General features: G+C 36.9%; 1 protein-coding gene across 1 annotated transcript in view; it reads left to right on the forward strand.

The window, feature by feature from the left end:
• CDK14 (cyclin dependent kinase 14) overlaps positions 1-25,270 on the forward strand; it is a 1,122,917-nt gene that overhangs the window by 675,555 nt on the left and 422,092 nt on the right. The window lies entirely within an intron of this gene.

Genomic DNA, 25,270 nt, shown 5'->3' on the forward strand with positions numbered 1-25,270 from the left:
CATGGTAAAATATAACATTAGTTTTCTTAAAAGTCTTTAAAATGAATCCAGTTTTAAATCATTCTATTCTATTATATCGGTTATTTGGAAACACATAATTGTATTTACAAATATAAAATAATGTGTTTCTCCCTGCTATAGAAGACCATAAACTAAAAAAATGTGAATATGTGATGGTTCAAAAAAATAATGAACACACAGTCATTTAACTTCTCATTTCCATAGTATAGCATTTATTTAAGCTTAATTGTATGTAACACAATTCTAAGCAACATTTACAATAAAATAAAAAATAATATAGTATTGGCTTATTTGACATTTAAGAATGAACATAAATAAGAATGAAATAAATAATGTGAACTAACTGTTCATGGAAGAAAACATAAATAGTCAAATATAGATATACTGAAAAATAATAGCTAATAATTATATATGAAATAATAAGATAGATTCATATAACATTCTTGAAAAGCATATGTAGGTAGGCTTAGGAGCAGCAATGTAATACTGGGAGCTAGCTGGTGACTGGTGGCTACACACATATGCCACCTGTCACCAGATGTGCTCAGTCAAGTCCCAGTAGTCCATTGCTGCTCTGGAGCTGTCTGTTTAACTATGTGTTTATCCCGTTTGCTGAGTTAAAATACCTAGGAGTTTATCAAAATATTTTAGGAAAAGTTTATCAATTGATGTTTCTACAAAATTCACCATTAAAGTTTATGGGGTTTTTTTCTACAGGATTGTGATAGACCCCATAGTTGGAGCATTTTATTATTGTACTGTTAATTGCATTACCCACATTAGAGCATCTTCTTTTTTAATTTGTTACGCGTGTTTAATAACATACAGCAATTCATGTCTCAGTTTGTTTACAGTGGTATCACCAGCAGGGGGGCACTAGCCCCCCTGTATAATGACTGCACCCCCATGTGCCCTATCAGTGGTAATTATCCCTTGTTTTCCCACCAGTACTGTGCCCATGCTTCTCTTCCAGCCCCACCAATGCCACTATTTAGCTCCACCCATGGCATGCCCGGGTTCACCCGCCTGTCACAGACCTGCCCACATATCATTGGTAGTGTCCCCACCAGACTTCATTTCTGAAGACACCACTGTTTGTTTATGGAAAATACACTGAAAGTGGCATTATTGTATTTTGTTTTGTTTATTAATAGTTGTAATGTGAATGTGCAGTGCACATATTATGGTTAAGAGTGAGATAGTTACTGATAATGTATAATGTCAGTTGTTTAGTTTAATAGATCTAGTAGAAGAAATTTGCAACATGGAATAAGTAGAATAATTAAAGGGACATAAAACTCAAAATATTTATTTTATGCTTCAGATAGAGAATCCAATTTAAACAAAGTTTCCTATTTACTTATATTATCAAATGTGCTTCCTTTTCATGTTATTTTTTGTTAAAGAGATATCCATAGTCAGTGTGCACATGTCTGCAGCATTAGCTGAGAGGAAACAGTGCTGCCATCTAGTGTTTTCCCTGTGTATTAAAATTGTTGCAAGACTTCTGCCATATAATGCTGAAGACAAGTACACACTCCTGAAATGACCTTCCTGCTTTTCAACAAAGGATAACAAGAAAACAAAGAGAAATTGATAATAGAAGTAGATTGGAAAGTTGTTTAGTTGCATGCTCTATCTGAACCATGAAAGAAAAATGTTGGGTTTTATGTCCCTTTAAGGAAGGTGAAGAAGGAATGTTGACATCTGTGAAGTTGAATTAAACTTTCAATGCATAGAAAAAGGAAGTGAATAAGGAGTAAATGTAAAAATGAAAATAGATAAGAGAATTCACAATATTACCAGATGGGAGAATACCATTGTTTGCATACTGGCTTTTTATTTTTTCTGAGAACAAAAGGTAACAAAATGATCATCATAAAAATCATTCTGCTGCAAGCTAATTAGAATGTGTCTGATATTGAACAAATTAACCACCAGAAGCCAAATATAGTTAGGAATTACTCATCCAATTAAATAAGTATTATAGGCTTTGTCTGCACTGCGCCAGCTAAAAGTCAATTCATTTTGTAGAGCCAATGGATGGTGGATTAAGATAAAGAAGGTGATTTATCTTAAATGGAATAAATTATGTCTTAATTAAGTATTTGCAATGGCAATGTAGTAAAATAATTACAATATCTAGTTTCTTGAAGGCTAAAGCTGCAAAAGAAATGCTATTGTTTGCCTATACCTGCGTTTTAACTCCTTAAAAGGGACTCAACCTATAGTCAGGCAATACACTATCCATGCTGAAATTACCATGGATGATGAATTACACCTTATACATATATTCCCGCCTCTGATTGGCTCATCTGCCGTATTCCCGCCTCTGATTGGCTCATTTGCCGTCTAGCTAAGGTCTAGTAGTGCTTTGCCCATCCAGACCTGACTTGATTTGCAGGGATTTAACATTAGGTGTAAGAAACAGTAACACAATAAAAACATGTTGTAATGTATTGTTATTATGTAATCTTATTGCAGCTATAAGTCCCCTAACCTTAAAGATACATTTTCTTATTTTATGATTAATATAGAGCGTTCGGTTTTAAGAAAATCACCAATTTACTTCTATTATCAAATTGTACTTCATTCTCATGGTAGCCTTTGTTTATGAGAATACCTCGGTAGGTAGCTTACACGTCTCCGTAGAGATATATGAAGCAGTTTTGCAAGAATGCTTTTGAGCTCTAGATGGCAGAAGTGTTCTCACTATGTATAACATTCTTGCAAAACCGCTACCATACATACACAGGCACACTCCTGAGCTTACCTGAATGCTTTCCAACAAATGAGAATTAAGAGAACTAAGTAAATTTGATAACAGAAGTAAATTGCAAACTTTCTTGAAATGTGTTGCTCTATTTGAATCTTGAAAGAAAATTTTTGAATTTGATGTCCTTTTTAAAAAGGTTAGTTAAACGGACATAAAACTCAATTTTTTAAAAAAAAACGTTTTACTTATATTATCAAATTTTCTTTGTTTTCTTGTTATTCTTTGTTGAAAAGCAGGAAGGTATGTTCACTATTGCACTATATGGCAAGAAGTTTTACAACCATGTTACACATTAGCAGGAGCACTCTTTCCTGTCATGCATTGCTCCAGACGTGCACGCTACATATCTATATAGCTCTTCAACAAAGAATAACATCCTAAGCAAATTTGATAATAGAAGTCAATTGGAAACTTTTTTTTAAATTGTACTCACTATCTGAAACACAAACGAAAATTTAAAGGGACAGTAATCAACTTGAATTTACAAAATATTTCTGTATTATTTCAATACATTAAAGGGATGTTAAACAGTCTGTTTCATTGTTGTAATAAAAAAAAAGCACTAAGCAGTTGCTTATACTTAATGGACACCATTGCAATATGTATTATTCATCTATTTAAATGGATTTTACCTTTTATATTTTTTTACACTACATTTGTGCTTCCTGTCACAGCACTACAAAAAGGAGGAGGCGGCCTTTGCAGGAAGTTTTATCTTAGCCTGATGTTATAAAACCTCTAGGGTAATGAATAGCGTAGATAACAGGGAGTCAGATTTGTTCATTGCTACAACTGGCAGAACTTTGGTTTTGAAAATCATCTGCTCTTATCACATTGGGGGCTACACTGAAAAGTTCTGAGTATAAAACAGCAAGTACATTTGATTGCTGTTTTATACTCAACCGTTTTCTTTTTATATTCATTTTGATGTAACATATTTGTTTTTACCAAAGGAGCCCTGTTTAATATCCCTTTAACATGTCAATATATGAGTCTGAATGTTATTAGAATAAATTAACAACTTGTTTGCTGCAATTAGTTTTCATTGGTCAAACTCCTCCCACCACTTTCCGTAATTGGAAGAGCTAACCTGGACTTGAATCTGGGAACAACAAAATCGGCAGAAATGATGAGATCACAAACTGCAAATTAGGGAGGTGTATATGGCAAAGTTAAAGGGACAGTCAACTCCAGAATTTTTGTTATTTAAAAAGATAGATAACCGTTTATTACCCATTCCCAGGGCCACCATCAGGGGGTGACAAGGGTGACTCCTGCCAGGGGGCCCCATGAGGCATGAACAACTTATTTAAAAAAAAACATTTTACGTTTTGGCAGCCAACAGAGGGTACTACAGCAGAGTGCTATTGAGTGTGGGAAATGTTATAAAGTAAAGCATAAACATTTGAGAGGATTTCTGAGTGTGCACTAAACCACTATTCACAATATGAGACATACTTGGCACTTAAGTTTGTACAGTGTGTGCCTGAGTCAGATGGAAGATCACTTTCATTTGCAGAAGAGGTAGGACTTACTTAGTAAATGTTTTCTATTTCTTTGTGCAATTTTGGATTGAAACTTCAGTGTGGTAGTAGTGTTATGGTGGGGCCAGGGGTCCATAAAAACACATTAAAAAAAATATGCAGCAGTGTATTTATGATTTTTTTACAATGCTGTAGAAATTTTATATTTAAGCCATGAAATGTTTCCTTTCCTCCTCAATACACAAATGGTAGGTGCCCTTTTGGCAGATATGAGTTTTTTTTTATTAATATATATATATTAATTACATTCCAGTTTACTGCCCCTTTATGCAAGGACTTTCCAGATGTAAGGAGGCATTTTATCTAAGATTTTTACATCTGCATAAAATGTTATACTCTCAGACTAAGATTGCTCAGTGTTTGAAATGAGACAGGTTAATTTAACACTGTTCAGTTTACACTACAGCTAGCTTAATTTTGAAATACATACAAACAAGCCTTAATCCTAAATTTAACCAGATCTAATGGTATAAGACTGAGTACCACAGCTTATGGTTCCACCAAGACCTTATAGAGTACAGCATTTTCAAAATCCTTAAGTGCAGATGACAGATGGGAACATTTGTACACCATATTTGAAGTGGTGCTCTTGGTTTTGGAAAATGGGGGGGAAAACAAACATATGTCAACCTTTTTAAAAGTACTTTTCTTCATCTAGCCATCTACCCAGATCATTAATGTACAATTTTGAATTAACAGAATTATTTTTGTTTGCACATTTACAAATATGATTCTTTAAAAAGTGATCTCTTAATTTCTGCATTTTTTTTATCATGCATGTCACACATTGTTGATTTAAGGGATGCAATGTGCAGAAATGTGAGTGTTTCTGTGGGTGTATGTGTTTATGTCTTTGTGCTTTTGTTTGTGTCTCTATGAGTGTGTATGTATTTTTTTTCTAGGGGTCTCTCTCTGAGGGTGGTTGTGTATGTCTGTGCATTTTCTGTGGATGTCTGTGAGAGTGTGTGCACTATGTGCAGAATTATATAACATTATTTTCTAGGTTTACTGGCCCTTTAGGAATAAAGTGCATATATACGTTTTAGTCATTTGTTTAAAAATTGCACATGTCAAAGGGGGGGGGGGGGGGGGGGGGGGACTGATCAATGGTAAAGTCAGGGGCCCCAAAATTTCTAGTGGCGGCCCTGCCCATTGCCCAGTTTGCATAACCATCACAGTTATAATAATACATGTTTTACCTCTGTAATTACCTTGTATCTATGTTTCTGCAAACTGCCCCCTTATTTCAGTTATTTTGACAGACTTGCATTTTAGCCAATCAGTGCTAACCCCTAGGTACCTTCACATGCGTGAGCTCAATGTTATCTATATATCACACATGAAGTAACACCCTCTAGTGGTGAAAAAAACTGTCAACATGCATTCAGATTAGAGGCGGCCCCTAAAGGTCTAAGAAATTAGCATATGAGCTAATAGGTTTAGCTTTCAACTAAGAATACCAAGAGAACAAAGCAAAATTGGTGATAGAAGTAAATTGGAAAATTGTTTAAAATTACATTCTCTTTCTGAATCATGAAGGTTTATTTTGGACTAGACCCTTTATGAACTGGCAACTACTAATTGATACAATTTTGCTTTAGCTAACATTTTTATATTTTTAAATCCCCTGTTGCTTTTACAAATGATCAATTTTTAGTTATTCAGCTGTTTCTTTCTAACTCACAAATTTGAAAATATTTTGTCAACCCTTAAGAAAGCAAACAAAAGCTCATTTACATCAGTCACAATGTTCAGCATCTCCATATGTAAAATAGCAATGTCACCCAGTCATATGCTAAGTACATCATCTGTCTGTGTCATAACAACATGTGTCTGACAGATCTGTCCACTTCAGTCTTAGCTCTGTTTCTGACATCAAGTGTTGACGACGAGGACTCATCCTGCAATATAAAGGATCATCACAAGTCTAATTAATATATCCAAGTTTTATAATGTAATCCTGGGAAACATGCTCAGTAAATTATAACCATTTTAAGAGCTGTCTGATTATAGAAAAAAAACGTAAAATGTTTAAAAAACCTCTTAATATAAATGTATTTTTATATTTTTTTATTTATTTTGCCCCTCCCCTTTCCTTTAACTTAAAGGGACAGTCAACACTAAAATGTTTATTGTTTAAAAAGATAGATAATTCCTTTATTACCCATTCCGCAGCTTTGCATAACCAACATTGTTATATTAATATACTTTTTACCTCTGTGATTACCTTGTATCTAAGCTCCCTGATCACATGGCTGTTTATTTATTATCTATTGACTTGCATTTTAGCCAATTAGTGCAGTGTCCACCACAGCTCTGGGGAGTGAGCACAATGTTATCTATATGGCCCACATGAAATAGCAGTCTTGTGAAAAGCTAATAAAAATGTATGTGATAAGAGGCTGTCTGTAGTGGCTTAGAAACAGGCAGAACTTTAGAGGTTTAAATGTTATAAAGTATATTAATATAACAATGCTGATTCTGCAAAACTAGGGAATAGGTAGTAAAGGCATGTTCTATCTTTTTAAGCAATAACAATTTTGATGTTGACTGTCCCTTTAAATCTAAAAATGAAGAGTTTTCCAATTCTAAGAACTGGTAGTGCACATTGCAGAGTTCACAAGCCTAATCCTGGTACACATATGTCCATAATTGGCTTCAACAGAGATAAAATAAGAACTTCAAAACAATGTAGAGTTTGCTAACAAAATTACTGTGGCTGTTTATTCTGGTAACCAGCATGAATCAGCTCCTCCAAATACAGTGATGGGTGGGTTTAGCTATTGAAAAACAAGTAAAACAAACAAGGTGATGATGCATTAAAAATATTTTCATTTTAGTTTATTTAAAGACTTCAGAATTATATTGTAAATGCAAGTTGTTTCATATCCCTTTAAGAGCTAGCAGATGCTGAATGATAATATATTCCCTGTTTTGTTAAAACAGAGGTCGCTAAGCTTTTTTCTGTATAGGTCCAGAAAGTATATGTTATAGGCTTTGCAGACCAAGAGGCAAAATCAAGGATATTATGAAGGCAATTTATTAACAGGAGAGAACATTCCTGCTGTGATGAGATTCCATTTGAATTCCTTTCATTTTTCTGAACGTTGCTTTGCTTTGATTTAGGAATATTGTGTTGATGTATATTGTAGTGTGCTGAGCGATTAAAGAGAGCCACGTAGTGCTCCATTTACAAAAGGTCGGGAGGGCATGATTCCATGAACATATCTGCTGGACCTTGATTGCTTGTGCAGTGCCGCTCTCTTCTCACTGGTAGCTGTGAGCAGGGGCTGTCAATCATCCTAATCGGTTCAGGATAATTTCACTCCGCCGCATTTTAGCAGAGAAAAAAGGAACAGGGGTCTTAAGACAGCTGCTACTTAACTAGCGTTTCAGGCGAGCCTGAAGCGCTGGGGCCCTGAACTTGCTTTTGCAGCTTGGTAAATGGGGCCCCTTTTACAGCTTCTCAATTCTGCTATTGCAGGGTGAAAGTAGCCATAAACAATACATAAATGAAAAAGAGTAAATGTGTCCTATTAAAATTTTACTCAAGGACATTTAGAATTGATTGTTAACATTGATGTAAATGTTAATCTTATTTTATTTTCCTCTAGCATTTTAACATTTTTTTAAAAAAATCATTCTGGCCTGATTTGGGCCCCAGGGTTATAGGGACCCAAACGTATAGTCAAAAATTGGGTCTATTATAACCCAGCATAATTATATAAACATTGCACTGTATCACTTGTATACTTCCTACATTTAGCTGAGCTACAGGTTGGTCTGTAGATGCCATATTTGAACTTTACTAATACTCTTGTATAATTCATACACATATGGTTAACATCATGGTGTATTAAAGAAACGTTCCGAGGAACATAAAAAAAATAACTTTAAAGCAAAGATTTGTTAGTCCTTATTCTGTACAAAATACCTCTGATTTATTTTACCCTTTTAAGTCCTGTTAAAGGGACATGAAACCCAAAGTATTTCTTTCATGACTTAGGTAGAACATACTTTCATTCTCTTGGTATCATTTGTTGAAGGAGCAGCAATGCATTACTAGTTTCTAACTGAACACGTGTGTGAGCCAATGACAATACTTATTTATATATGCAGCCACCAATCAGCAGATAGAAACTAGGTTCTTTGCTGCTCCTGAGCTTACCTAGACAAACCTTTCAGCAAAGGATAAAAAAAGAAGGAAGCAAATGAAATAATAGAAGTTTATTGGAAAGTTGTTTAATATGGTATGCTCTGTCTGAATCATGAATGTCTAACTATGACTTTACTGTCCCTTTAAGGTACTTGTGTAAATCTCATCCTGGAATGTTCTCTCAGTTCCAGTGGTAACTCAGCCTTCTGTCTTTCAAAACATATTAATTAATAATATTTTACAATTTTAGTTATTAATTAGCAGTTAATCATATAATGTGCTTGTTGTTTTTTCTTTTTTTTATTTAACACAATTTAATACAATAATTATATGGCTCATATTTAACGCTCCTAATATTTGAATAACAACTAAGTTAAGCAGATGACATATATCAGTGAATGAGTCAGTAGCGATATCATGCTAATAATATCTATATTAGCAACATACAGAATAGCATCTAATTATATGGGAAAGTGGGTTACGTGACAACATTCCATTAAATAGATCCAGAGATCAAATAAATAGGTGAAATCTCTAACATCTGCTTTGGGCATCTGTAATATAAACCAGATGTTTTTGCTTCAGCAGTTTTTTCTCTGAGATGAAGTATTATCCTTTAAACACGGGGGTTTACTACAATGAGGAATAAATGTGTATTTATGTATATGTCACTGTTTATGTACAACAGATTTTACAGGATTATGTGTACAAGTATGAGGTTATAAATGTTTTTCATTATCAGACTTTGTATACAAAACCCTGTGCAGAAGAGCTTACAGTCTAATAAGCTGTAGGAAAGGCTTGGTTTAATAAGGGAGGTTTGGGTTGGTTTGATTAATGAATTGTAATGGTTTTTATTTCTTATCAACATTCGATTGTCCAAAATGAATGTCCACAGGACTATTCGTTCTACCAATCAAATTGCACTTTAACCACATTCGCCCATTCCCTACTAATTACAGAGCAGATGAATCTTATATTTCTTTAGTAGATACCCAAAGGCTTGACTTCCCAGAGCTGAGTGGTAATAAACTAAAAAGCCTATAGCCTTGAGCACACTCTGTGGCTGCTGAGAATTTCTTTTTTTACCAGAATTTTAAAGTTCACTGGTTTAAAGTGAGGTGAAAGATTGGCACAATAAGAAGTGAAAAATGGCACCTTAATGGGACACTAGAAATGGTCTAATCAGTAAAAGAAAGAGCAGTATAGATAAATACAAAAATCACACAAGAATCACAAGAGTAGATTAGCCTTAAAGGGCCAGTAAAGTAAAAAATGATTTAAATAGAATATGTAATTTTAAACAACTTTCCAATTTACTGTTATTTCCAATTTTGCTTTGTTCTCTTGGTATTCTTAGTTGAAAGCTAAATCTAGGAAGTTCATGTGCTAATTTCTTAGACCTTGAAGACTGTCTCTAATCTGAAAGCATTTTGACAGTTTGTTACCACTAGAGGGCGTTAGTTCATGTGTTTCATATAGATAACATTGATCTCAGGCACGTGAAGCTCCTAGGAGTCAGCACTGATTGGCTAAAAATGCAAGTCTGTCAAAAGAACTGAAATAAGGGGGCAGTTTGCAGAGGCATATATACAAGGTAATCACAGAGATAAAAAGTGTATTATTATACAGTTGCAAGAAAAAGTATGTGAACCCTTTGGAATGATATGGATTTCTGCACAAATTGGTCAAAAAATGTGATCTGCTCATCATCTAAGTCACAACAATAAACCATCACAGTCTGCTTAAACTAATAACACACAAAGAATGAAATGCTGCCATTTTTTTTATTGAACACACCATGTAAACAATCACAGTGCAGGTGGAAAAAGTATGTGAACCCCTAGACTAATGACAACTCCAATAGCTAATTGGAGTGAGATGTCAGCCAACTGGAGTCCAATCAATGAGATGAGATTGGAGGTGTTGGTTACAGCTGCCCTGCCCTATAAAAAACACACACCAGTTCTGGGTTTGCTTTTCACAAGAAGCATTGCCTGATGTGAATGATGTCTCGCACAAAAGAGCTCTCAGAAGACCTACGATTAAGAATTGTTGACTTGCATAAAGCTGGAAAGGGTTATAAAAGTATCTCCAAAAGCCTTGCTGTTCATCAGTCCACGGTAAGACAAATTGTCTATAAATGGAGAAAGTTCAGCACTGCTGCTACTCTCCTTAGAAGTGGCCGTCCTGTAAAGAGCACAGCACAGACTGCTCAATGAGGTGAAGAAGAATCCTAGAGTGTCAGCTAAAGACTTACAAAAGTCCCTGGCAAATGCTAACATCCCTGTTAGCGAATCTACAATACATAAAACACTAAACAAGAATGGATTTCATGGGAGAATACCACAGAGGAAGCCACTGCTGTCCAAACAAAACATTGCTGCACGTTTACAGTTTGCACAAGAGCACCTGGATGTTCCACAGCAGTACTGGCAAAATATTCTGTGGACAGATGAAACCAAAGTTGAGTTGTTTGGAAGAAACACACAACACTATGTGTGGCGAAAAAGAGGCACAGCACACCAACATCAAAACCTCATCCCAACTGGGAAGTATAGTGGTGGGGGCATCATGGTTTGGGGCTGCTTTGCTGCGTCAGGGCCTGGACGGATTGCTATCATCGAAGGAAAAATGAATTCCCAAGTTTATCAAGACATTTTGCAGGAGAACTTAAGGCCATCCGTCTACCAGCTGAAGCTCAACAGAAGATGGGTGTTGCAACAGGACAATGACCCAAAGCATTGAAGCAAATCAACAACAGAATGGCTTAAACAGAAGAAAATACACCTTCTGAAGTGGCCCAGTCAGAGTCCTGACCTCAACCCGATTAAGATGCTGTGGCATGACCTCAAGAAACTGATTCACACCAGACATCCCAAGAATATTGCTGAACTGAAACAGTTCTGTAAAGAGGAATGGGCAAGAATTACTCCAGACTGTTGTGCACGTCTGATCTGCAACTACAGGAAACGTTTGGTTGAAGTTATTGCTGCCAAAGGAGGTTCAACCAGTTATTAAATCCAAGGGTTCACATACTTTTTCCACCTGCACTGTGAATGTTTACATGGTGTGTTCAATAAAAACATGGCAACATTTCATTCTTTGTGTGTTATTAGTTTAAGCAGACTGTGATTGTCTATTGTTGTGACTTAGATGATGATCAGATCACATTTTATGACCAATTTGTGCAGAAATCCATATCATTCCAAAGGGTTCACATACTTTTTCTTGCAACTGTAACTGTGTTGGTTTTGCAAATTTGGGGAATGGGTAATTAAGGGATTATCTACCTTTTTAGACAACAACAATTCTGGTGTTTACTGTCCCTTCAGAAATACTTCATACGGTTGTATTGTATGGACTTAAACATACAATTTAAATATCTCAAAAACCTCTTAACTGATTCACTTTAGTAGTCACTTCACATTTATATAAAACTGACTTTCATTTCTTTATTTGCTGTGGAGAATTGTTTGCAAAATATTCCCCTTAGCAAACAAATATCTTAAAAACTACTGATATTTTTTGTCCCCGCTAAATGCACAATATAGACACCAAGGGACAAGTGATATTTTCATGCCAAATTTCAACCAAATACTTTCAGCATTTTTTTTTCTGTGGGTGATTTTTTTTTTAACAATTTTTTATTGAGATTGTTGGCAAATAGAATATATAACATTTGTCCATTTACATCAACAAATAATATACAAAGTACATAATAAATGAAGGTGGATAACGTAGGCAATTGATTATACAACATGTTCGTAAGCTTATTATAACGACAGTAGGAGAGAAAATGATTGTTCCTGAAACATGCATGTCTACGAAAGATCCTATAAAAGAATAGAAAATGAGTCGTTAAATAAGTGGTTAACAGTCATGTCCTTTGCTATGACAATCTATGATTGTGAGCTAAAATGTAATAAAAAGAGAATTTACAATTATAAGTTTTCTAAACACCTATCTGTTCGTCATCTCAGGACTCCACCAGTGAGTGTGTAAATGAATTTAGTGTTAAGAAATCTCTTTTTTTTGATAGGGTAAAGATTTAATAAAAAATAGTATAAGAAGTGTTGGGGGTGATCAGCAGGCAAGAGCTGCTTTAATATGGGGGGGGGGACACGTGTCTGGGGAATTTACTAATAATGTAGTAATGATATTATGTGGACCGGGCTACTTTTAAGATGGGTACAAGCTCTTGTAATTAGGGAAGAACCTAGAGGATCTCATAAATGGAGGTGGGAGAATATTGTTTATATGCAAATGATATACAATGGCCTTATTGAACTGTCAAATTAAAGGATAACCATGTGGGAATTTATTGTCATATGCCACACAGTTACTCATAGCTCACTATAGAGGGTTAGAGTGTATGGGACAATATTATTGAAAGGTACATCATCAGTATGTAGGTGTTGTAGGATAGGATATATGATCTTCATGAGATGAATCCGACTGTCCCTGATTACATAGTTCTGTAAGCAGTTAGCACCAGCTACCTGTATGACTCCCTATAAATATTTTGAACAGGTGTTGCTTAGTAAGTTAGACAGAATAGGTAGGGTTCTATTAGCGGTGAAAAAAGGATAGAGTGTGTATGCCTGGTATATATTGACCTGAGTGGATTCTTGTTGGATGCTGACAAGTAAACCATCTGTACACTCATAGGAGTGTTGAACCATACTTAAAGTGAAGGTAAACTTTGATAAATGAAAGCCCGTTTTTTACAAATACTTTTAAAAACAGGGGCACTTTCATTCATCAAAGTTTACAAAGCAGCCGTTTTGATTAAAAACTTACCTTTTCTTTCTTTTCACAGCCAAAGCAGCTTCCCCCTCCTGGAAATCCTCTCTTCACACGTCAGCAATCACTAATCCGGCTTCCTCCAATCACAGCATGGCCTCAGTCAATGACTACCCTGGGGGGAAAGCCGTGATTGGAGGAAGCCAGATTAGTCATTGCTAATGTGTGAAGACAGGATTTCCAGGAGGGGGAAGCTGCTCTGGCTGTGAAAAGAAAAAAAGGTAAGTTTTTAATCAAAACGGCTGCTTTGTAAACTTTGAGGAATGAAAGTGCCCCTGTTTTTAATAGTGTTTTTAAAAACGGGCTTTCATTCACCAAAGTTTACCTTCACTTTAATAAAATAGGTAAAAACATGAGGAGAGGCTTACTGTATGTACAGCCATCTAAGCATTACAGAAAAAAGAGAAACAAGGAGCACTTGGTTTCAGCATCTTAAGTTTCAGATAGTAAATTAGATCTACATCACAATTAGTTATGCATGCCTTGTGTTATAACATTATCCTGTTGTACAGAAGGATTACTCCAAGATGGATGCCTATGGCGTGTCTAACATATATAACAGTAGAATGGGATAAAATAGCAGATGTGAATGTTGCTGTCAGACATTAAAAAAGAACAACTACAGGGAGTGCAGAATTATTAGGCAAATGAGTATTTTGACCACATCATCCTCTTTATGCATGTTGTCTTACTCCAAGCTGTATAGGCTCGAAAGCCTACTACCAATTAAGCATATTAGGTGATGTGCATCTCTGTAATGAGAAGGGGTGTGGTCTAAGGACATCAACACCCTATATCAGGTGTGCATAATTATTAGGCAACTTCCTTTCCTTTGGCAAAATGCGTCAAAAGAAGGACTTGACAGGCTCAGAAAAGTCAAAAATAGTGAGATATCTTGCAGAGGGATGCAGCACTCTTAAAATTGCAAAGCTTCTGAAGCGTGATCATCGAACAATCAAGCGTTTCATTCAAAATAGTCAACAGGGTCGCAAGAAGCGTGTGGAAAAACCAAGGCGCAAAATAACTGCCCATGAACTGAGAAAAGTCAAGCGTGCAGCTGCCAAGATGCCACTTGCCACCAGTTTGGCCATATTTCAGAGCTGCAACATCACTGGAGTGCCCAAAAGCGCAAGGTGTGCAATACTCGGAGACATGGCCAAGGTAAGAAAGGCTGAAAGACGACCACCACTGAACAAGACACACAAGCTGAAACATCAAGACTGGGCCAAGAAATATCTCAAGACTGATTTTTCTAAGGTTTTATGGACTGATGAAATGAGAGTGAGTCTTGATGGGCCAGATGGATGGGCCCGTGGCTGGATTGGTAATGGGCAGAGAGCTCCAGTCCAACTCAGACGCCAGCAAGGTGGAGGTGGAGTACTGGTTTGGGTTGGTATCATCAAAGATGAGCTTGTGGGGCCTTTTCAGGTTGAGGATGGAGTCAAGCTCAACTCCCAGTCCTACTGCCAGTTTCTGGAAGACACCTTCTTCAAGCAGTGGTACAGGAAGAAGTCTGCATCCTTCAAGAAAAACATGATTTTCATGCAGGACAATGCTCCATCACACGCGTCCAAGTACTCCACAGCGTGGCTGGTATATAAGGGTATAAAAGAAGAAAATCTAATGACATGGCCTCCTTGTTCACCTGATCTGAACCCCATTGAGAACCTGTGGTCCATCATCAAATGTGAGATTTACAAGGATTGAAAACAGTACACCTCTCTGAACAGTGTCTGGGAGGCTGTGGTTGCTGCTGCATGCAATGTTGATGGTGAACAGATCAAAACACTGACAGAATCCATGGATGGCAGGCTTTTGAGTGTCCTTGCAAAGAAAGGTGGCTATATTGGTCACTGATTTGTTTTTGTTTTGTTTTTGAATGTCAGAAATGTATATTTGTGAATGTTGAGATGTTATATTGGTTTCACTGGTAAAAATAAATAATTGAAATGGGTATATATTTGTTTTTTGTTAAGTTGCCTAATAATTATGCACAGTAATAGTCACCTGCACACACAGATATTCCCCTAAAATAGCTATAACTAAAAACAAACTAAAAACTACTTCCAAAACTATTCAGCTTTGATATTAATGAGTTTTTTGGGTTCATTGAGAACATGGTTGCTGTTCAATAATAAAATTAATCCTCAAAAATACAACTTGCCTAATAATTCTGCACTCCCTGTACAGCTTATAATATTGTGGTGAGCTTGTGTACCTCTAATAGTGCAGATCCGCCAATATTATATGACCATGAACATTAAATAATTGGTATGATAATGATTTAGTACTTCCAGGCTGGGAATTTAAAATAGGCTTGAACTGGTTATATGTGCCTCGTATTATTAATTGCGAGACTTGTGCTGGGTTAATTTTGTAAAAGAAAGGTCTCAAATAACCGCATGGCTATGCGGTCAGAGAAAGAGGGTTCGTCCTTATATAACTAAAAATTTGCGGAGAAAAATTTCAGTCACAGTAGGATATAAAAATATTGTACTAAGAGAGTGGGTATGGGCTTGGCTGCTTTGAATAAGGGTTTTAGCGAGCTCATGTGGTAAAAGGATCATATTCAAAATAATTCTAAGAGAAGTGGAGGCTATTACATTAGATGTGACATATGAGCTTTTAGAATTTTATAGCAGTTAGTAGTTAAAGTAAACTAATAATTAGAATGAGGCACTCGCAGCCAAGACCGCGCCGCACCGCCCCCATGGAGTCCAATGTGGTAAAGGGCGGAATCTTTCTGGTGTGTAATGCGCCATCTTGATTATTTGGGGGAGGATCTGACTAGTACTAATTTAACAATCACAGTATGATAGAGGTTTACCGCAAGAAAGCCCTAATGCAACTAACTAATATTTACGGTAATAGAATACACCTGAAAAAGTTCCAAAACAAAACATTGAAAGTATGAACATCTAGTCCACGAGAGTCGCAACAGCATCTCACTATATCACAATAATAATTGCTGCTATATTAGTCGATGCCCCTCTTAGTGTCGTTGGAAGTTAAGTTCAGTGAGTTCTGGGTAAACTGTATTAGCCACAGTGGCGCCTGTTGTCTTGTCAGAGTAGGTGGCTAAAAGCAGTTAGATCGGATCTGCACATTACCCTCCCTTTTGGTAAATGCTATTTTGCTGAGAAGTTTCGTAGGAGATCCACAGCACTGTCCCGCAGGGAAAGGGCTTATCTTCCAAGCCACAGCAGTGCAATCAACCCGCTGGGGCCTGTGAGGTTTCTCTGCAGGAATTGGTGCAACACTGTCATCTCTCATAGGATAGAACGAGGAAAGCGTAAGATGAATGTCGGTCTGTGCTATCTCCTTACATACGTCCACCGGAGCACTGCCAGACTTCCTGTTGCTTGAATTGTGTAGCTGTCATGTTATACTGGATTAGTGTGCACAACTACCTACTTATGCTTTCTTGCCCTTGGTTCTGTACTGTCCCTTTAAGAATCTTACCTGCAAACAGCTATTTAAGGCAACACCTCCTCTCTCACATTGCTTGGTATTGTTAGTAGTTCTAAGCCCCTCCTTGTGAGTTGATCATTTGCCTCTGGATTGTACTTCCTGCATCCTGGTATTCAAACTCTGTCTGACTGCACTTGTGTTCTGGAAAGCTGCTGCAACGGATCTCGCCGCCTGTGACGTCACACGCCAACTTCCACAGCCACCTCTCAGCTGTTTATCTGTGACTCCTGCTCTCCACTCAGCGCTGCAACTTTATAAAACTTATTCTAAGTTTTACAGGTACCGATCTGACTTTGAATTCTATTTTTACCTCAGTATGCATATTATTGTTCTTATATATTTAGCCCTTATTCCCTTAACCTATAGAGTGTTAACATCTCCTTTTCTGGTATCTCTGTTCATATGGTTGTACTGCTGCACCCGTTAACCCCCGTGACCGCTCCTGCAGCAATAGGACAATTGGAACATAATTATCATTCAGTAACTGCTACGTTTGTACTATGGGTATTCACGTTACTACAGGAAGTAATTAATGTGAATCCCCTCTACACACTTTGCAACATTAAACATTTTTACTGCTATTCAGTAGCTGTGGTTCATTATAGAAAACTTCTTTTACAGGCTCTGCCTGAATATCACAGTAGCGTCCAGATGAGGTCAGCGAATTGGTCTCCCATTCATTTCTCAAGTCCTGCTAGCATGGCCTTAATAGTAGCAGCAGTCAGCTTTGTATCCATGGTGGAGAGATAAGAAATATTAGAATGTTAACGATCACTGCGATGTATTGAAGAGTAATGTATTCAGAATGTGACCATCCGCCCTCGGTTATCAGGTGGAGGGATGCCCAGAGCTTATGTTAGGCCGCCAGTTAATTTAGTAGTCCGGTACAAAGCCCCACAGTCATAAATACCTCCATCCTGGTATTGAATTGTTCAGGAGAGTATGTAGGGATCTATTCTGTAAGTTGTATCCCTGGATGGGGTAGTAAATCACTTCTAATCGACAGATTAGCTGTTTATGGCAGGAGCTCAATATTTTAGCATCTGATCATGCAGGCTGTCCGGACACGCCCCCCCCCCCCCCTCCTGTAGCAACATATATCAAGCTTTAAAGTTCTCAAAAGCTTTTTATCAGTCACTTGTTAGAGTAAAACATAGAAATCCTGTCAAAAGTTCAAAGGATTTAATAAAATCTAATGGAACTACACACACAACGCAAATCTGTATATTCTACTATTAATTCTACTAATTCTACTATTATTCTACTATTAAACACAATTGCACTGAAATCTGTATATTCTACTACCACACACAAATGCACTCAAATCTGTATATTCTACTAACACACATACATGCACTCAAATCTGTATATTCTACTACCACAAACACACATGCACTTGAATCTGTATATTCTACTATTATACACAATTGCACTCAAATCTATATATTCTACTACCACACACACATGCACTGAAATCTGACTATATTCTACTACCACATACACATGCACTCAAATCTGTATATTCTACTACCACACACACACACATACACTCAAATCTGTACATTGTACTACCATACACACACAAACAAATCTATATATTCTACTGCCACACACACACACTCAAATCTGTATATTCTACTACCACACACAAATCTGTATATTCCATTACTATACACACACACAAATCTGTATATTCTACTACCATACACACACTCGTCTGTATATTTTACTACCACACACAAATCTGCATATTCTACTATCACACACACTCAAATCTGTCTATTCTACTACCACACACACACACAAATCTGCATATTCTACTACCACACACACACACAGACACACACACACACACACAAATCTATATATTCTACTACCATACACAGACATGCACAAAATCGGTATATTCTACTACCACACACACACACACAATCACACACAAATCTGCATATTCTACTCCCACACACACAATCACATACAAATCTTCATATTCTACTACCACACACATAAATCTGTATAATCTATTACCCCCCCACACACACACACTCAAATCTGTATATTCTACTATCACACACACAAAAATCTGCATATTCTACTACCATACACACTCTCTCACACACACACATACAAACACACACATGAAAACACACACACTCAAATTTGTATATTCTACTAACACACACATTCTACTACCATACACACATGCACTCAAATCTGTACATTCTACTACCATACACACATGCACTCAAATCTGTACATTCTACTACCATACACACATGCACACAAAACTGCATATTCTGCTATCTCACACACATGCACTCAAATCTGTATATTCTACTAACACACACATTCTACTACCATACACACATGCACTCAAATCTGTACATTCTACTACCATACACACATGCACTTAAATCTGTACATTCTACTACCACACACACATGCACACAAATCTGCATATTCTACTATCACACACATGCACACACATGTACTTAAATCTGTATATTCTACTACCACACACACATGCACATAAATCTGCATATTCTGCTATCACACACAAATGCACTCAAATCTGTATATTCTACTACCATACACACATGCCCTAAAATCTGTACATTCTACTACCATACACACATGCACTCAAATCTGTACATTCTACTACCATACACACATGCACTCAAATCTGTACATTCTACTACCATACACACATGCACTCATATCTGTACATTCTACTACCACACACACAAATCTGTATATTCTGCTATCACACACACATGCACACACATGCACTCAAATCTGTATATTCTACTACCAAACACACATGCACTCCAATCTGCATATTCTACTACCATACACACATGCACACAAATCTGTACATTCTACTACCATACACACATGCACTCAAATCTGTACATTCTACTACCATACACACATGCACTCAAATCTGTACATTCTACTACCATACACACATGCCCTCGAATCTGTACATTCTACTACCATACACACATGCACACAAATCTGCATATTCTGCTATCACACACACATGCACTCAAATCTGTATATTCTACTACCACATACACATGCACACAAATTTGCATATTCTGCTATCACACACACATGCACTCAAATCTGTTTATTCTACTACCATACACACATGCACTCAAATCTGTACATTCTACTACCATAGACACATGCACTCAAATCTGTATATTCTACTACCATACACACATGCCCACAAATCTGCAAGTTATATATCCATACACACATGCACACAAATCTGTATATTCTACTACCATACACACATGCCCACAAATCTGCAAGTTATATATCCATACACACATGCACACACACACATCTGTATATTCTACTACCACACACACACATGCACTCAAATCTGTATATTACACTACCACACACACATGCACTCAAATCTGAACATTCTACTACCATACTCAGATGCACTGAAATCTGTACATTCTACTACCATACACACATGCACACAAATCTGTATATTCTACTACCATACACACATGCCCACAAATCTGCAAGTTATATATCCATACACACATGCACACAAATCTGTATATTCTACTACCATACACACATGCCCACAAATCTGCAAGTTATATATCCATACACACATGCACACACACACATCTGCATATTCTACTACCACACACACATGCACTGAAATCTGTATATTCTACTACCATACACACATGCACTGAAATCTGTACATTCTACTATGCACTGAAATCTGTACATTCTACTACCATACACACATGCACACAAATCTGCATATTCTGCAATCACACACACATGCACTCAAATCTGTATATTCTACTACCATACACACATGCCCACAAATCTGCAAGTTATATATCCATACACACATGCACACACACACATCTGCATATTCTACTACCACACACACATGCACTGAAATCTGTATATTCTACTACCATACACACATGCACTGAAATCTGTACATTCTACTATGCACTGAAATCTGTACATTCTACTACCATACTCAGATGCACTGAAATCTGTACATTCTACTACCATACACTAGGGATGCACCGAAATTTCGGCCGCAGAAAGTTTCGGTCGAAAATTGTGTTTTTGGTTTTTTTGCCTTTTTTTTCGGTAAAATTATTGTGTAGCATATTTCAAATTTGATGCCAGCCTAGAGCTGCTGTTTGAGTTCATTACTTGACTTACTGTTTTGCATATAATAATAGTTTTCTAGGACTATACTTTATTTTGATAATTGGAAAAAAAACAAAAATCTGTTACACAGAACTAAATAAAGAATAATACTAGCGATGCACCAAAATTTGGGCCTCAGAAAATGTGCAATTCCAATTTCGGCCCAAAGAGGACCAAAATGGCTAAAAATGTACAGCCCTCCCCTGTTCTATTGAGTTACATGTCTATCCTTAGCATAAGGTGAGCAGCACAGCACTGGCATGGTACACAGAGCACACACATGAGTACCATGACATAATGAAATTTGAAACCAGCAGTGCCCTTTTTTTTTTTTTTAGTATTCAAAGGGGGATAAGTAACATGTTTATAAACACTTGATATTATCAGACACAGCCCTAAGCACACACAGAGAATATGTATAAGCCTTATATACAGTGCTTATACATCAGTCTCATGTGCGTATACATTCTATTCGCTTGAGGCAAATATGTGTGCACACTATATATGCATAAGCCCCAGGCTCGCACACAGTTTGTATAAATTAGCACCCACCAGATAGTGTATACAAAAAAAGCACAGTAACTTTCTATAACCACCTTGCACGTAAGGTCATAGCTAAGTCCAGTGGTCCTGGTGATAGATGACAAGCAGACTCCATTTGGGGCTCCGGATATATAATCTGACGGGTCAGTGTGAGACCCGAACCAGGAACTAGGCGGAAATACGATGAGAGATGATCAGGTGCAGCCACGTCCATCGCACTGATAACTACACCCAAAAACAAAACACATGTCCACCTCGTATTGTTGTCTGGCTATAACCAGGCTCTCCCTTGTAGAGCTCCACCAGTTTCACTGCAGATAACGCCCTACAGTACAAGTGATCACGCCCATTTGTTGGAGCTTTCCCGCCTACAAGCTCTCTCAGCTACACACACACACACTGTAGTAAAAAAAAAAATCAGTATCGTTTTGGTTTTCGGCCAGGGGCATCCTGAATTTTCGGTCCAGAATTTTCATTTCGGTGCATCCCTACCATACACACATGCACACAAATCTGCATATTCTGCTATCACACACACATGCACTCAAATCTCTATATTCTACTACCATACACACATACACTCAAATCTGTATATTATACTACCATACACACATGCACTCAAATCTGTACATTCTACTATGCACTCAAATCTGTACATTCTACTACCATACTCACATGCACTGAAATCTGTACATTCTACTACCATACACACATGCATACAAATCTGCATATTCTGCTACCACACACACATGCACTCAAATCTGTACATTTGACTACCATACTCACATGCACTGAAATCTGTATATTCTACTACCATACACACATACACACAAATCAGCATATTCTGCTACCACACACACATGCACTCAAATCTGTATATTCTACTACCATACACACATGCACTCAAATCTGTACATTCTACTATGCACTCAAATCTGTACATTCTACTACCATATTCACATGCACTGAAATCTGTACATGCTACTACCATACACACATGCACACACATCTGCATATTCTGCTATCACACACACATGCACTCAAATATGTATATTCTACTACCATACACACATGCACACAAGTCTGCGTATTATATTACCATACACACATGCACACAAATCTGCATATTCTACTTCAACACACAAACACACACTTACATATATATTGTTATATTTTCCTCCTCATTCACACTTCTATATATTATATAACACCAATTTAGTAAAACTTCTGTTTAATACTTGTTACAAATAACAATTAAAAACAGTACTTTTTTAAACAACACCAGCATATTTTCTATAAATGATGCTGATCTCCAAAAACTACTGAGAAAAGTGCTGACTTTCAGTATGGTTAACTCAATTGTAAAATGCTTAGTTTATCAAAATGTAAATCTTACTTATTTTGCTTTGCTTTCACTTGTGTGTCTGTTAGGCACAAATTCAAGGATAACTTTTCCAACTGCTAATTTAACACAGAATGTCAACAGCACTGTCATGTTTTTCTTTAATATTTTATTTAAATGTATTTATTAAGCAAATGCTAAAGATATCAAACAAAACTATACATTCTAACCCCACAATGCATTTAATTATACATTGTGTTAGTGTTTATTTTTAACAAGTGTTATATTATATAAATTGGGGGGCGATACATCCATTCCCTCTACATGCTGATCATTGAATTTGACAGATTTCTTTCTAATGGCAGTGAGAGTGCACAAATTCATTCATACCCTATGGGAAATACTTCACCTGGCCACCAAAGACACCCCAAACAGAGCATTGAAATATCCTTCCCTTACCCTCTCAGTAGTTCTTTGCCTCGTGTATTGGAGATAGGCAAAGAGAGGTGTTTTGTGAGATCACCCGCAGGAGGAAGTGACCAGAGATAGATCTCATGGCTTCCCATCTCAATGCCAAAGTACCGAGAAATGGGTCGAGATTGAGAGATCCTAAGACGGAGTTGGTGGATGCCCTAGCAGTTCCTTGGCATTTAAATATAGTGTATCTTCTTCCACCAATTGTTCTGCTGCCTCAAGTGGAAGCTCTAATCAAACAGGAGGGAATTTTAGTGATTATGTTAGCTCCTGTATGGCCAATGGCCGGATCTTCTGGTGCAGGGTCCGTTCTTCTATCAAAATCTAGATTCTCGGAGGCTGACTGCATGGGGAGTGAATGGATAATTGTATCCCATTGATTGGTTCTCTTAAAGGTTAAATTTCTGCTCTTCCTGTTTTGTTGCATAAGAAGTTGGCTCGTTTGCCAGATGTTAAGTTCTGTTTGAGCCTATGAATTCTGTTGATATTAAGTTACAATCCTGGAAAGTGTAATTTCTGTTAGCTATTTCCTCTGCTCATAGAGTTTTAGAATTGTCTGCCCTCCAGTGTGATTCACCTTATCTAGTATTCCATTCGGATAAGGCTGTACTTTGGACAAAACCGTGATTTTTACCCAAGATTGTTTCAACTCACAATATCAATCAAGAAATTGTTGTTTCACCTCATTGTCCCAATCCTTCTTCCACCAAGGAGCTTTAAAGTTCATTGTCATGCTGCTAAGGAATTTTGTCAATCATCGTCCTTGTTTGTCCTGTTTTCTGGTAAGCACAAGGGTAAAAAAACCACAGCTGTTACTCTTTCCTTCTGGATCAGAAGTTTGATTCGCATGGCTTATATAGAGGTGGGTCAGCAGCCTCCATCCCGAATTATGGCACATTCTACCCATGCAGTGTCTACTTCCTGGGTCTTCAAGAATGATGCTTCAGTTGAACAGATTTGCAAGGCTGCTACCTGGTCATCTTTACATACTTTCACAAAATTTTACAGATTTGATGATTTTGCCTCTGCAGAGATGTCCTTTGGGAGAAACGTTCTTTAAGTGGTGGTGCCTAGTAATTAAGGACTGCCTTCTCTACCATTCCCTCTATAAAATATTCATGGATTCCACATATTGGGTATTGGTTTCCCAAAGGTTATGAATGAATTTGTGGACTCTCACTGCCATTATAGAGAAAATATAATTTATGCTTACCTGATAAATTCTTGGCAGCAAGAGTCCATGAAGCCACCCTGAAATAGTGAAGTGGTAGCAGTCTTACGGCTCCTCTTTACCCCTTTTATCTCTCCACTTTTCCTTATCCTCGGCTTGAACTACTAAGAGGATAGGGTAAGTGGGAGAGATATTTCAATGCTCTGTTTGGTGTATCTTTGCCTCCTCCTGGTGGCCAGGTGAAGTATTTCCCATAGGTTTTGAATGAATTTGTGGACTCTCACTGTCAAGAAAGAAAAATGTATCAGGTAAGCATAAATTATATTTTTTCAATATGTATTGAAAGTTTTTTTTAGTTTTTTTGTTTTTTAAATGGATGTTCCTATGTTTTCATTATTATAGAAGTGTTTTACTGTCAACCAATAGATCCATGGGGATTATCATTATCAAGATGTATTTGAGCTTTTTTAATGGATGTTTTTAATAAAACTATGTTTTTATTCCTGTAGAAGTGTTTCCCTGTCAACTAAATAGAACTTTGGGAATTATCCTTATAAGCTAGTGAGCAATTAATGCCTTTGCATAAGTTGTGCGCAGTTGTCAGGTTTAAATTCAAAATAAACCGCTTTAGATTTGGAGGCAAACTACATGGTTGACTACATCCCCAACTGGTTCAAAAAAGGAAGAATGAGATAATAGTGTTCTGCTAAAAGAAAATTCTAATCTTTTGGAAAAAATAAATCATCCTAAAGAGAGT

The sequence above is a fragment of the Bombina bombina genome, chromosome 5, assembly GCF_027579735.1.
Source record: "Bombina bombina isolate aBomBom1 chromosome 5, aBomBom1.pri, whole genome shotgun sequence".
Lineage (NCBI taxonomy): Eukaryota > Metazoa > Chordata > Amphibia > Anura > Bombinatoridae > Bombina > Bombina bombina.